Source organism: Thunnus thynnus, chromosome 3, assembly GCF_963924715.1.
Source record: "Thunnus thynnus chromosome 3, fThuThy2.1, whole genome shotgun sequence".
Classification (NCBI taxonomy): domain Eukaryota; kingdom Metazoa; phylum Chordata; class Actinopteri; order Scombriformes; family Scombridae; genus Thunnus; species Thunnus thynnus.
In genome coordinates this window covers 17,646,452-17,658,648 of record NC_089519.1, presented here as the reverse complement: position 1 = coordinate 17,658,648, position 12,197 = coordinate 17,646,452, and positions in this window count along the sequence as shown.

Here is a 12,197-nt window from a genome sequence, read left to right as displayed (position 1 = left end):
AATGGCTCGACAGCGCCACCTAGAATTGAGCCCCTCGATACAGATTGTCGTAGGAGAACGAAATTCGGTATGCATATGTATCATGACCAGACGCACCAAAAAGTCTCAAGGACACATAGCCTAACTCCAACAGGAAGTCGGCCATTTTGTATCAAAGTTGAAATTTTGCACCGATTTTGTCATTTCCAGCCCGCATACTTTAACGAACTCCTCCTAGAGATTTGACCCCAGGACTTTCAAATTCGGTCCGTATCATCTACAGGCATAGGAGATTAAAAGTTGTTAAAACAATTCTCATTAGTCTTTCCTAGGGGGCGTGGCTGGGCGGCGAATTTCGATCCTTCGCCATGAAAAATGAAACGGCTATAACTCCGGCATACATGATCCTAAGAGAGCCAAACCTTTTGTGCTTCATAAGAGTCCCGCCCTGAACGGGTCCATGTGACAATACAGGATATGAGTCATAGCGCCACCTCCTGGCAACAGGAAGTTACATGTTTTACGCTCTGACGCCCTGTGGGCAGCACGGTGATCGAATCCAGCTGAAATTTACTGAGAATAGCCTCAAGACCTTGGAGATCTTATATTATGAAGTTGGTGACCCTTCGTTGAAAGGTGTTGCCATGGCGACGCGGCGAATTTCGATGTGACGCCATGAAATTTCAATGCCTTATAACTTGACTCCACGTGGTCTGATCTTTTCCAAATTTCATATGCTTGTTAAGAGTCCCAATCTGAACACATGTTCAGTCTCATATTTAGCGAAAGTCATAGCGCCACCTACTGGCAACAGGAAGTATCATGCGTCGTACTTTGTCTAATTACTCCTAGGAAATTTGGCTGATGCACCTGAAATTAAGTCAGCTAATAAACAAGACCTTGGTGATGCTACATTTGGCAGCTCATGACCCAAAACTGAATGCTGTTACCATGGCGACACATCCTTCGCCATGAAATATGATACTGTTTTTCAGGGAGAAGGGATTGCTCTACAGTCATGAAACTTGACACACATGTCTAGAGTGATGTCAGCTAAAATCCTATGTGGTCGCTTTGAATGGGCGTGGCAAAATGGCTCAACAGCGCCCCCTTTAAAATTTCAAAATTGCAGCCCCGCCTTCCAGATTAACGTAGAAAGATGAAATTCACAGGGCACATGTATAATGTCAACACGCACAAAAAAGCCTCTTAAAGCCTTATTGTAAGTCGAACAGGAAGTCGGCCATCTTGAAAAAAATGGTACATTTTCGCCTTTTCTTGGCCATTTCGCATACCTTGTATTTTAAAGAACTCCTCCTACAGAATCCATCGTAAGGACTTCAAAATCAGTGTGTGTCATCTAGACTAGTGTATGATCATGATGGTTTGGCCGTGGCGTGGCGTTGACTTTTGATGTTTCGCCATGACAGAGGAAATTGATATAACTTGAGTGTACACGGTTGGATCTGCCTCAAACTTTACACAACAAGTCACTGACAAAAGCCCTTCGACTGAGCGTCACTTCGACATGCGCTGGGGTGCGAGGGCCCGATCATCGCTGCTTGCAGCTTTAATTCTTTATTAATACGCCACTTCAACCCTAAATTTGACCCCCTAAACATGCTCAAAAACTCACCAAATTTGGCACGCACATCAGGTCTGGTGAAAAATTTGATCAAATGTAAAAATTAATCTCCAAAGTGCCAAAATGTGCTCTATAGCACCACCTATGTATGTAAAATGGCCGCCACAGCCCGTAGGAATGTCGTAGAGAGATCGAACCAAAACTCAATTATTCGTCTCATCAAGACCTACAAATCATACGCTGACACTCCTGACCTAAATCAAAAACAGGACTTTTTAAGGAATGACTACGACTTTGTGCCAATTTTGGACCTTGAATAAACGCTATCTCCTCCTAGGGCGTTAATGGTATCGGCTTCAAACTTTAATACATGACTTATCACACGGTGCTGAACAAAAGTTATTAAAAACTTTGTAATAACTCGAACAGTTTAGATCTAGTAAGCCCTGAAATTTATAGTGCGACATCACACCTTACGATGTAAACCAATGGGGAGGCAATCTCTGGGCATGGACTTTGTGCCAAACTGGGCCGTCTAAACTATAAATCCGACTACTTTCAAACCTGTATCAATGGATTTGCGACGAAAATTCCTACCAAAAACATGTGATTTTTAATGTAAGATTTGGCCAAAGTCATGGGATTTATGAGGATATTTCACAAGAAGAGTACTCTGAAATTCTCTCCAGCTGAGAGGGAGAGAGAGAGAAGTCAGACCTGTCAGCCCAGGTCTGAAAACATCTACATGCCTGTGACAGAAGCCCTTGGACTGCGCCACACTCCAGTTTCTTAGTGTTCCTACACATCACATCATCAGTGTTCAATCCTTACTTTTTTTTCAAGGAGTACATGTGCTCCTAAATGAAAAAAATTAGGAGCACACATATAACTTTAGGAGCACACTGAAAAATGTTCAAGTAACAGTTTCTTAAAGAAAACAATTCATTACATACATATTTACAATTTATCACATACATATTTAAACTCTTTCTGTGTGTGTGCGTGTGTGTGTGTGTGTGTGTGTATGTAAATCACAATTTATGTTGTTTTTAGGGGTGCTCGATTATGGCAAAAATCATAATCACTATTGTCTTGTTCAATATTGGATCACAATTATTTAACACGATTACTTTTGACTGTCATTTTTGCCAATTTTGCCATATATGCACATATTTTTTCCCACTTGGCTGCGGAGACTATTACACATGCAATCATATATTGTACTAATGATCAAGAAAGACTATAGCCTATATGAGGGAAGAACTTTAATGCTGAGCCACTGAACTCAAGTCTTCCTAAGTTCTTCCTTTATATATTGTCTTTCTTGATCACAGTATAATCTATGCTTGCATGCATAATAGCCTCCTCAGCCAGCTGGTAAAAATATGTGCATATATCGGCATCAGCAATCGGCCACAATGAGTTGGAAATATCAGCATATCGGATATCGGCAAAAATCCAATGTCGTGCATCCCTAGTTAAAAGTCTTTACATTCCTAAAAAAAAACTTGATGAAAATTAGGAAATTAATTTGTTTTACACACAACCCATCAAGGGTTTTCAATTTACTAATTGAAATTCAAGAGAATGGGCACAAAACTTGCATGACTTTTATGACACAGGTGTGAGCAAGGCAGCCATGTCTCACCCTGCAGAAAATTCTCATCCTCACACTGTTGAGATTTGATGTTTTGCCATGACAGAGGAAGTTGCTATAACTTTATTGTAAATGCTCCAGTCTGCACCAAACTTTACATGTTTGATAAGACTCCCGGCCTGAACACGTGTACATGACAATGTTCCATCAGTGATGCAAACTGGCTGAATAGCACCCCCTACGAAATTTCAGTAAAGCAGCCCCAACAGCGGGCAAAATAGTGGACAAAGAAAGTGATGTTTATCTCCTTCTTGCACTGTCTGAGAACAGCCAGGGTCTGAAGACATCTACATGCCCGTCACAGAAGCCCTTTGATTGCTCAGCGGCCCGAAGTGCGCAAGGGCGCGAAGGCCCGTTCCAACGCTGCTTGCAGCTTTAATTCTTATTATTGTTGTGACTACAGATGGTACTTTGTCAAACGAATGACACATGTAGCAGGAACTTATAGCTATATGCATATCCATTTGGATAATATGTTAATTTCAAATATTAGTATTTTATAATCCCAGAGGATGCTCTAAAAAGACAACAAAAAAGATACTGGCTCTGTGAACACAGAGATGTGAAAACCAGCAACATAGGAGCATTCATCTGCAGGAAATGTTGACTCACAGTAACAGAATGTTAACATTGAACATTTATACAGCAAACATACACAAATATTAAGAACAGGAATAAAACGATTCAACAGAGTTGACTAATTCAGCAAATTACTCAATAAATTGATACACAGATAATGAAAACAGAAAGATAATGCTAAAAATAAGAAAATACAAATAAATTACACAAAATAAATATCGAAGATACTACATACATTTGTACGTTTAGCTGATTTTATGTTGTCCAAAGTAAGCATTTAATTCATATTATTGTTGAGTTTGTCTTGTTAAAATGTTAACACAGGGTTTAACTTTGATACATTTACTTTTATGAAGTGGTCGGAAGTATTTACCCAAGTACTGATCTTAACATTAACAAAAATAACAATAACATTCTACCTATTTAATTTAAAACATAAAACCAGATTGGTCCATGTAGCGCATATCTTTTCAGTTTTCCATATAAAGATCAAGAATAGAATCCAATACATCCCCCCATGGATATAGGATATAAACACACCAGCATATTTAGCTTTTGCATCCTAGCCAATATGGGAAAAGTAGCTGCCATATATTGCTCTCAAGCTATATGCTATATGTCTGTATATTTACATGAGCACACACAGTCTTTCTCAAGAGTTGCCGCTTTCGCCCAAAGTGCGTTTAAAAGGAAAAGCCGGTGTAACTCGCCTGTAACCATGGCGGTTTGGAGACCGAAATATAATGCTTGAAAGCAGTAGTGACGATGGACAGGATGAACACCATCCCAGCCAAACAGCCACAAGTTGAGTCGGATGCTTAAATCCTGCCCTCTCAGGCAACCCAAGGGGTCCGTGTACCCTCCGTCCAAAGCTGTGTTCAGCTTGTTTGATAACAGGATAAACAAATATACAATGCGTTATTTTGTTTTTCCGTTCATATGAATTAAAAAACAGAAATTGGCATGCTTTTCCTGTTTTTGTCCTCAAATCAGCAATTGGAATAGAAATTAAACCAAAACCAGAAAACAACATGTTTTTTGCTTTATTATTATGTCTATATTATCTGCCCCAACTGCTCTACCCAATTATATTTATCAATGAAGCCTGATGAAACCAATCAGTTAAACAAACTCCAAGCATGCCTTAAGGACATAAAGACCTGGATGACCTGCAATTTCCTACTACTAAACTCAGATAAAACTGAAGTTATTGTGCTTGGCCCTAAACACCTTAGAAACACATCATCTAATGATATAGCTACTCTGGATGGCATTACCATGGCCTCCAGCACCACCGTAAGGAATCTGGGACTTATCTTTGATCAGGATATGTCCTTTAACTCCCACATAAATCAAATTTCAAAGACTGCCTTTTTTCACTTACATAATATCGCAAAAATCAGGCACATCCTGTCCCAAAAAGATGCTGAAAAACTAGTCCATGCTTTTGTTACTTCTAGGCTGGATTATTGCAATTCCTTATTATCAGGCTGCCCTAACAAATCTCTAAAGACTCTCCAGCTGATCCAGAATGCAGCTGCACGTGTACTGACTAAAACTAGAAAAAGAGATCACATTTCTCCCATTTCAGCTTCACTACATTGGCTTCCTTTAAAATCTAGAATAGAATTTAAAATCCTTCTCCTAACTTACAAAGCCCTTAATGGTCAGACACCATCATATCTTGAAGAGTTCATAGTACCGTATTATCCCACTAGAACACTGCGCTCCCAGAATGCAGGCTTACTGGTGGTTCCTACAGTCTTTAAAAGTAGAATGGGAGGCAGAGCCTTCAGCTATCAGGCTCCTCTCTTGTGGAACCATCTTCCAGATTCGGTCCGGGGGCAGACACCCTCTCTACGTTTAAGAGTAGGCTTAAAACTTTCCTTTTTGATAAAGTTTACAGTTAGGGCTGACCAGGCTTGCCTTGGATCAGCCCTTAGTTATGCTGCTATAGGCATAGACCGCTGGGGGACTTCCCATGATGCACTGAGCTCCTCTCCCCTCCTCCTCCTCTCCATCTGTATGCATTCATGTAACATCAATGCATGTTCTTTGCTTCTTCCCCAGAGTTTTTTGTGCTTTCTCATCTCGCAGGAAATCCTGGGATGCAGGCTGAGCCTTCGCGGTCCTTCGCAGTCCTGTTGGCAGCCTTCCCTGGCTATTTACTGTTATTGTGTAAATTAAAAAGTAAGGTTAGGGTTAGGGTTAGGGTTAGGGTTTTGCATCAAGGCTGCAAAATGTTTTAAAAGCAACAAGAAGTTAATATGCCACTGCCAAGCAAAATCTTGTTAGCATTAGCGTGCCTAGCTGCAGTGATAACATTAACAGTCCATCGCCAAATGAAGAGGAAGAGGAAAGAATCTGGACAGATGAGCAGGCTAACTCTAGTAGAGAGCAGGGGCAAGAAGAGGAGGGTGCTGCTGAGGACGAGCGCAAGGTGCGTGACAACCTCCAGCAGGTAATACTCCTAACATTAGCTCATGTAGTGACAGTGTTAACAGTGGCGCTCCGGAGCTGACCCTCTCCATTACGCATGTGGCATGTGAGCACAGCTTTTCAACCTTAAAATTCATCAACAATATATTGCGGCGCACTGCATCTTGAAGCACTCATGCTTATGGCTACAGAAAAACACATTCTTATGGCTTTGGACACTGATGGAATAATTGACAGGATGGCAGAGAAGAGAGCACTGATGAGACATCTTAAGGTAGGACATGCTATTCTATGTGCTGCTTAAGGCCGCTGTGCTATACTGTTTTTTAAATGATAAGCACCTGCTATTTTGGTTCATGTATGTGCAGCACTGCAACGTGCAAAAAGGGCTGGGTGAAGGTGAACATAGATCAGTGGGTCTGGTGATTATTAAATACTCTCTCAGCCAGTCACATCACTGCAGTCACAGTCACATAACCGACCAGTCTGATGTGTGTGGTTATACTGTAGCAGCCTGGTGTCATCAGGTAATTTAATGAAGGTAAACACAGTGAATGGCCATGCGTAACAGCACTGTACTCTGGCACATTACTTTAATGAACTGAGGGAGAAGCTTTTCATACAGTATAAAGCAGCTGTGGACAGATACTGTAAGAGTCACTTTCATTTACAGATCCATGCAGACTGGTTTACTGACTTTCCTGCTTTAACCACATTAGCTAAACGTTATTTTGGTTGGAGAGTATTTAATTGAAATAATTTATTCATATTCAAAGCATTAATCTGTTGTTGCAGCACATCTGCACCAAGTATTTAGTTTAATCCTGTTGATAAAATCACAAAAGCAGCTGTGGAGTGACATTGCACCACAAACAGATGCGTTTCTGAGACATCTGTTGTCTTGGACCAATTTCAACTAAAAAATAAGAACTGTCTTTGCACTGCTGTCTGCGCCTCGCTTCCCATCTGTGCACCGTGTTCTCTGCGCTGGTCACCAAAATACCACACAGACACGCAGAGCAAGCTTCAAGGTCAGGAAAATCCAAACAGTCGGAGCGCTGCTTGCACTGGTCGATGTGTCTCCACGAAAATACAGCCCTGGTTCCGCTCCAATAGGGTGCAGGCATGCTGCTTTACTGCTTGTCACAGCCTGAGAATACCAGTGAATTAACATTTAGTGTTGGTAACACGAATTCCTGACTGTTAAGCCTGTTGTATGAATTGTATTGGATCAGCTGCAAACGCAATGTCGGATGATTGACTATAAATAGGTCTCACATTTCCAGATAATAGGACATACACGTACACAAACACATACACACACACAGACATATACACATGCATTCACCTGCATGTGTGCTTAACCGTGTACAACTGTTGTTTTATGTATGTTTTGCTTAGACAGTGTAGTACAGTACCCTTTAATAGTCATAGTACAGTAATTTGTTACTGTAACTTAAGCATTTGTTAATTTTATTAATTCATTCTGAGGTTAATAAATTCTGTTGTACATTTAAAGAGAGGTCTTTTGTGATTATTATGTTTACTTGTTGTGATAAGAGGCTTGTTGAGAGAATCAGAGCTCGGACTCAAACCTTCATTCACCCGTGGATGCTGGTATCCCTCAGATATTAGCATAACTGAGTGAACTCCTTTTATGAAACTACCATACTATTTCGTTATTGGCCCTGGTTTCTGAGTGGTGCCCCATTATCATTAATTCACATTAATAATTTTATTGATTTGAATAATTAATAATAAACTTGGATAATTATTAATTATTGCTAATAACCAAACATGCTCCTCCCCTCTTTATTTCTGTCACACCACAACACTGTTCTGATGGATTCATATTTTCTAATTGTTTAAGGTCCTCTACTACTGACACAAATTTGTTACGTTTTTGTCTAGGGATTTCTGAAAGCACAACTTGATGCACTGCGGCGTGAAATTCTTTTTACTTTTTGGGAACATTTTTGTGACTGAAACTCTGAAACAGATATACAAACTCACAAACGGAACGGAACATGGAACTTATATGGACATTTTAAAAGAGATTATGGCCTGAGAGTCAGCTGCAGTTAGCAGCTAATGTTGGGCCACTTGGAATCAGTCCAGTATATTTGAGCTGATTCTGGCTTGTCATTGCAGAGTAACTCAACACTTTTTTGAGTCAATAAATTATATGTACAGTAACTTTACTATCAACTGATCCTGTTCCCATTCTATAGTGGCCATTACAACACACATTTTTTTTCTTTTTCTAGAGAAAATCAAGTTATTCTGTCCTCTAGATCCCCAAAAATCTGTGAAAAAATAAATAAGTGAACAAAAATAAGGCTGTTGGGTAAGTTTGTTTTAAGAGTTTGCTTTTAGTGTTCACTTTTGTGTTCGGGTTAAAGTGAATGAATAAATTGAATGTTTTATTGGAAATAAACTAACTATTTACAAAAGGCATGAGGTGTAGGGAGTAACTGCATCAGTAATGAATGGAATGTATGGATGAGTGAGGACTGTGTATGCTACTGTTGAATGCAGGAAAAAGCATCAAAACAAACCCAAAACCTGGAGAGATGTGGAGCCTAGGAGAGAGAGAGAGAGAGAGACAATGGGTACATCTCAAGTCTCTCATTTGATATTTCCTCGCTCCTCGCCTGAACTGGAAGTTGTTCCTGGGCCACCATTTTGACGGGCATCCCAAGTCTCTTATTTCTGCTCCGAGGAGCGAGGAGAGAGGAAACATGAGAGCAGTCTTTGCAGAAGACCTTCAGCTAAATGCCATGGCGTATAAATTCTCCACTCCAACATCTGGCACATTTGAATGAGATGATGGAGAAAGAGTACAAGTGCCATTAATTCCTTCTTTGCAATGAATCACTGTACTTCAGATGTGCTTACATCAACGACTTCAAAAGAGCAATGATATAATACAAGAAGATGGGGATACTAAACATTGTCATGTGTCAATAAGTTTATTCAATCCACAACCCATTTTGTTATGTCATAAACTAATAACATCCTTGATCATTATTGCACAGCATTCCATCATTTATCGGACATCAAGTGTTAGAAAGTGTTACAGTAACAAAATTACAAGCATTGTGGCTGCCACATGTTATTTGAAGCTGCTCATTTCAAGAACCAAACTGTCACTGATAAAAACCATACACATATGCCTAGCTGTGTTCTGCATGTTATGTGAGTGAAATAATGTGTCATGGCTTGTACAGTGGGTTGCCCTGTACTGACAGGTCTGGAATATGTCTCATTTAATAGGGGACAATGAAGACACAACAAAACTAATCAAAGTCAGGTTACAAAATGAGCACCTATTTACTGGAAAGAGGTACACAGCCAAGAAGGCCTGGTTGTGAATTTATTGTTTTATGTCTGTTTTCTCAATGCTATTTCGCTCACCAGCACAAGCACCTGCATGGTGTTATAATCAATGCAACATCACGTTATTACCATTGTCTATGTACGCACTAAATATAGTGTTTGCTGTAAATATTATGTACCTTGCTTATTGTAAGTGATCACACTTAGGCTCTTCCCCACACTTTGCATGTGAGATGCCAGGGTTGGACTGGGAAAATCATTCGGGTTGGGAAATGAAGTGCAAATTATAGCCCCAGTCAGGCCACTTCTTAAGCGAGGGGTCCCCCATTAGGAAAATATTTGTTACAAAGACTTGATTTCCTGCATTCTGGTGAATTTTAGTGAATGTGAATAACAAACAAATGAGCAACAATTGCTTAGTACAATGCACTGTTATGAACCTCAAATAAAACCAAAAGTACATATCATTAAGGAGGGAGATGACACTGCTACTACTTTGGCACCAATGCTGCTCTCTCCTTCTTCAAAAAGAAAAAAGCAAGAGCATGCCATATCTTTTAATGTATCATTATAATCCAGTTTACCACTCTCTCCACCTTTTCAAAGAACAGAGCAAGAGCATAATACCCTATTCAGTTTACTGATATACACCCATCAGAAGTTTGAGTACACCTGTTTAAAACTACTTTTTCCATAAAATTACCCTAAACTGTATACATTGATTTTTCTAACATGTCTTGTACCTGCAGGTTGCTCTGAAATAGTGGGCTTCTATAATACTGTGGCACCAACGCTACTCTCTCCACCTTCAAAAAGAAAAAAACAATAGCACAGCGCACCATATCTTTTAATGTATCAACATAATACAGTTAACAACTGTCTCCACCTATTCAAAGAACAGACCAAGAACACAATACCTTACTCGGTTTACTGATATACACTACTAATCAAAGGCTAAACTAGCCTTTTAACCAACACAAACATTAAATAACATAGATCTTTGAGTTTCAACAAATTACAGTAGCCTGAATAGTGTGACAGATGTTGTCTCAATAATTTTAAATTATGAGCTCAAAACATGATGGAATTACAAAGGGAACATGTTAACACTTGTTCTTCTAGTTACTTTAAGCTTATTACTCAATATACAGCTCAGATTAAAAATGAACTGAAGAAATTGTCACAAGCAAGTAGCCAGACCTCCTGCACACTCATTCACAAATCACACAACATCAACAGGTAACAGAACAACCACTCAATTAAAAACTGAATCAATTCCAAATGAATGAGTGAGTCCAGACAGTTCACTGTAACTTCAACAAGCAAACTACCCACAGCACATTATGTGATCTCTTTGCTGCATTCTTGTTAAGGAGATAAATTCCCATAACATACACACAGAGAGACATTTAACCATCAGAGATGAAATTAGTAACCAAAGAGACAGAGAGAGGCTGTATCTGACTCACGTTATCTGACGTTGTCTTCTTTCTTTCATGGAGATGAAGTAACCATGTCATAACATCCATTTGTGGCTGCTGGTTAACCAGTCTGATATCATCAGCAACAATGACAAACAAGCTACCGTAACTCTCCTGGTTGTTTCATTTAAGTTATGTTGTTAACTTTCTATTGTTGTTGAGAGGAGTTTACTTCAGAGCAGTGTATGTCAGGCTGCAGCACGTCAGCGTTGTCCTGCTTAGGGTCCAGCCCAGACAGCTGAGGCAGCGAGGGCCAACGCTGCGCCAGCAGAGCGGAGCTCTCCAGCCGCTCCCTGGTGGTGTCCTGCTGCTGCTGCACCGCCCAGTCCAAATCCATTCTCAACAGTCCTTCAGGGTTGCTACAACAAGTCAGCTGTTGCATTGGCTGACAGAAGCAGCTATCTACTGCTTGATGAAAGAAGTGAAACGTAACCTCTAAATCTGAAAAGAAGGGAATTTGGTTGTTGAAAGGGCCTAATAAGATGTAATGTTTTACTGATGTGTTTAAAAATATAGTTTGCAATTTGCACATTATAATTTATTTCCTGATATGCTACTCCATCGATTTATCTTACTGGTCGTCTTCTCTTATCAGTTCGTCACACCGACGTACGTTACACTGGTAGAGAATTGAAGATGAAATCTGGAAACTGTCATTGGACCAACGCAATGTCAATATTGCATTCTGGTTGTTGACTTGTTACGGAGGACATCCTCCCTTGTAGTATAGAAGTACATTAAATTGATGTAAGAGATCCCACCCTAAGAAAAACAGCAGGAGCCCATCCTCCTCTGCCCCCCACTGCCCCCCCACCACTTCACACAGACTGCCCTTTCTCCTCTTGCCTGCCCTGTAGGTGTCGCTGTTGAAGCATTTTAATCGGAATTTAAATAATGGATTTTTTCCAAAGAAGAGAGAAAAAATATTTTATAAATGATGTTGAGATTTGGTTTATTTGGTTTGGTTTATTTCAACCAAATATTCTTTTTTACATTTTGATCTCCGTCTTGCCTCTCAAAAAATAGAGGAGGAGCAACTTCCTCTGTCTCTATGGACCAGTCTCCTCTGGTGTGGAGCCATACCAGGGATGCAATAAGTTGACGTGGTTTGCACTCCACAGGGAAATCATAAGGATGA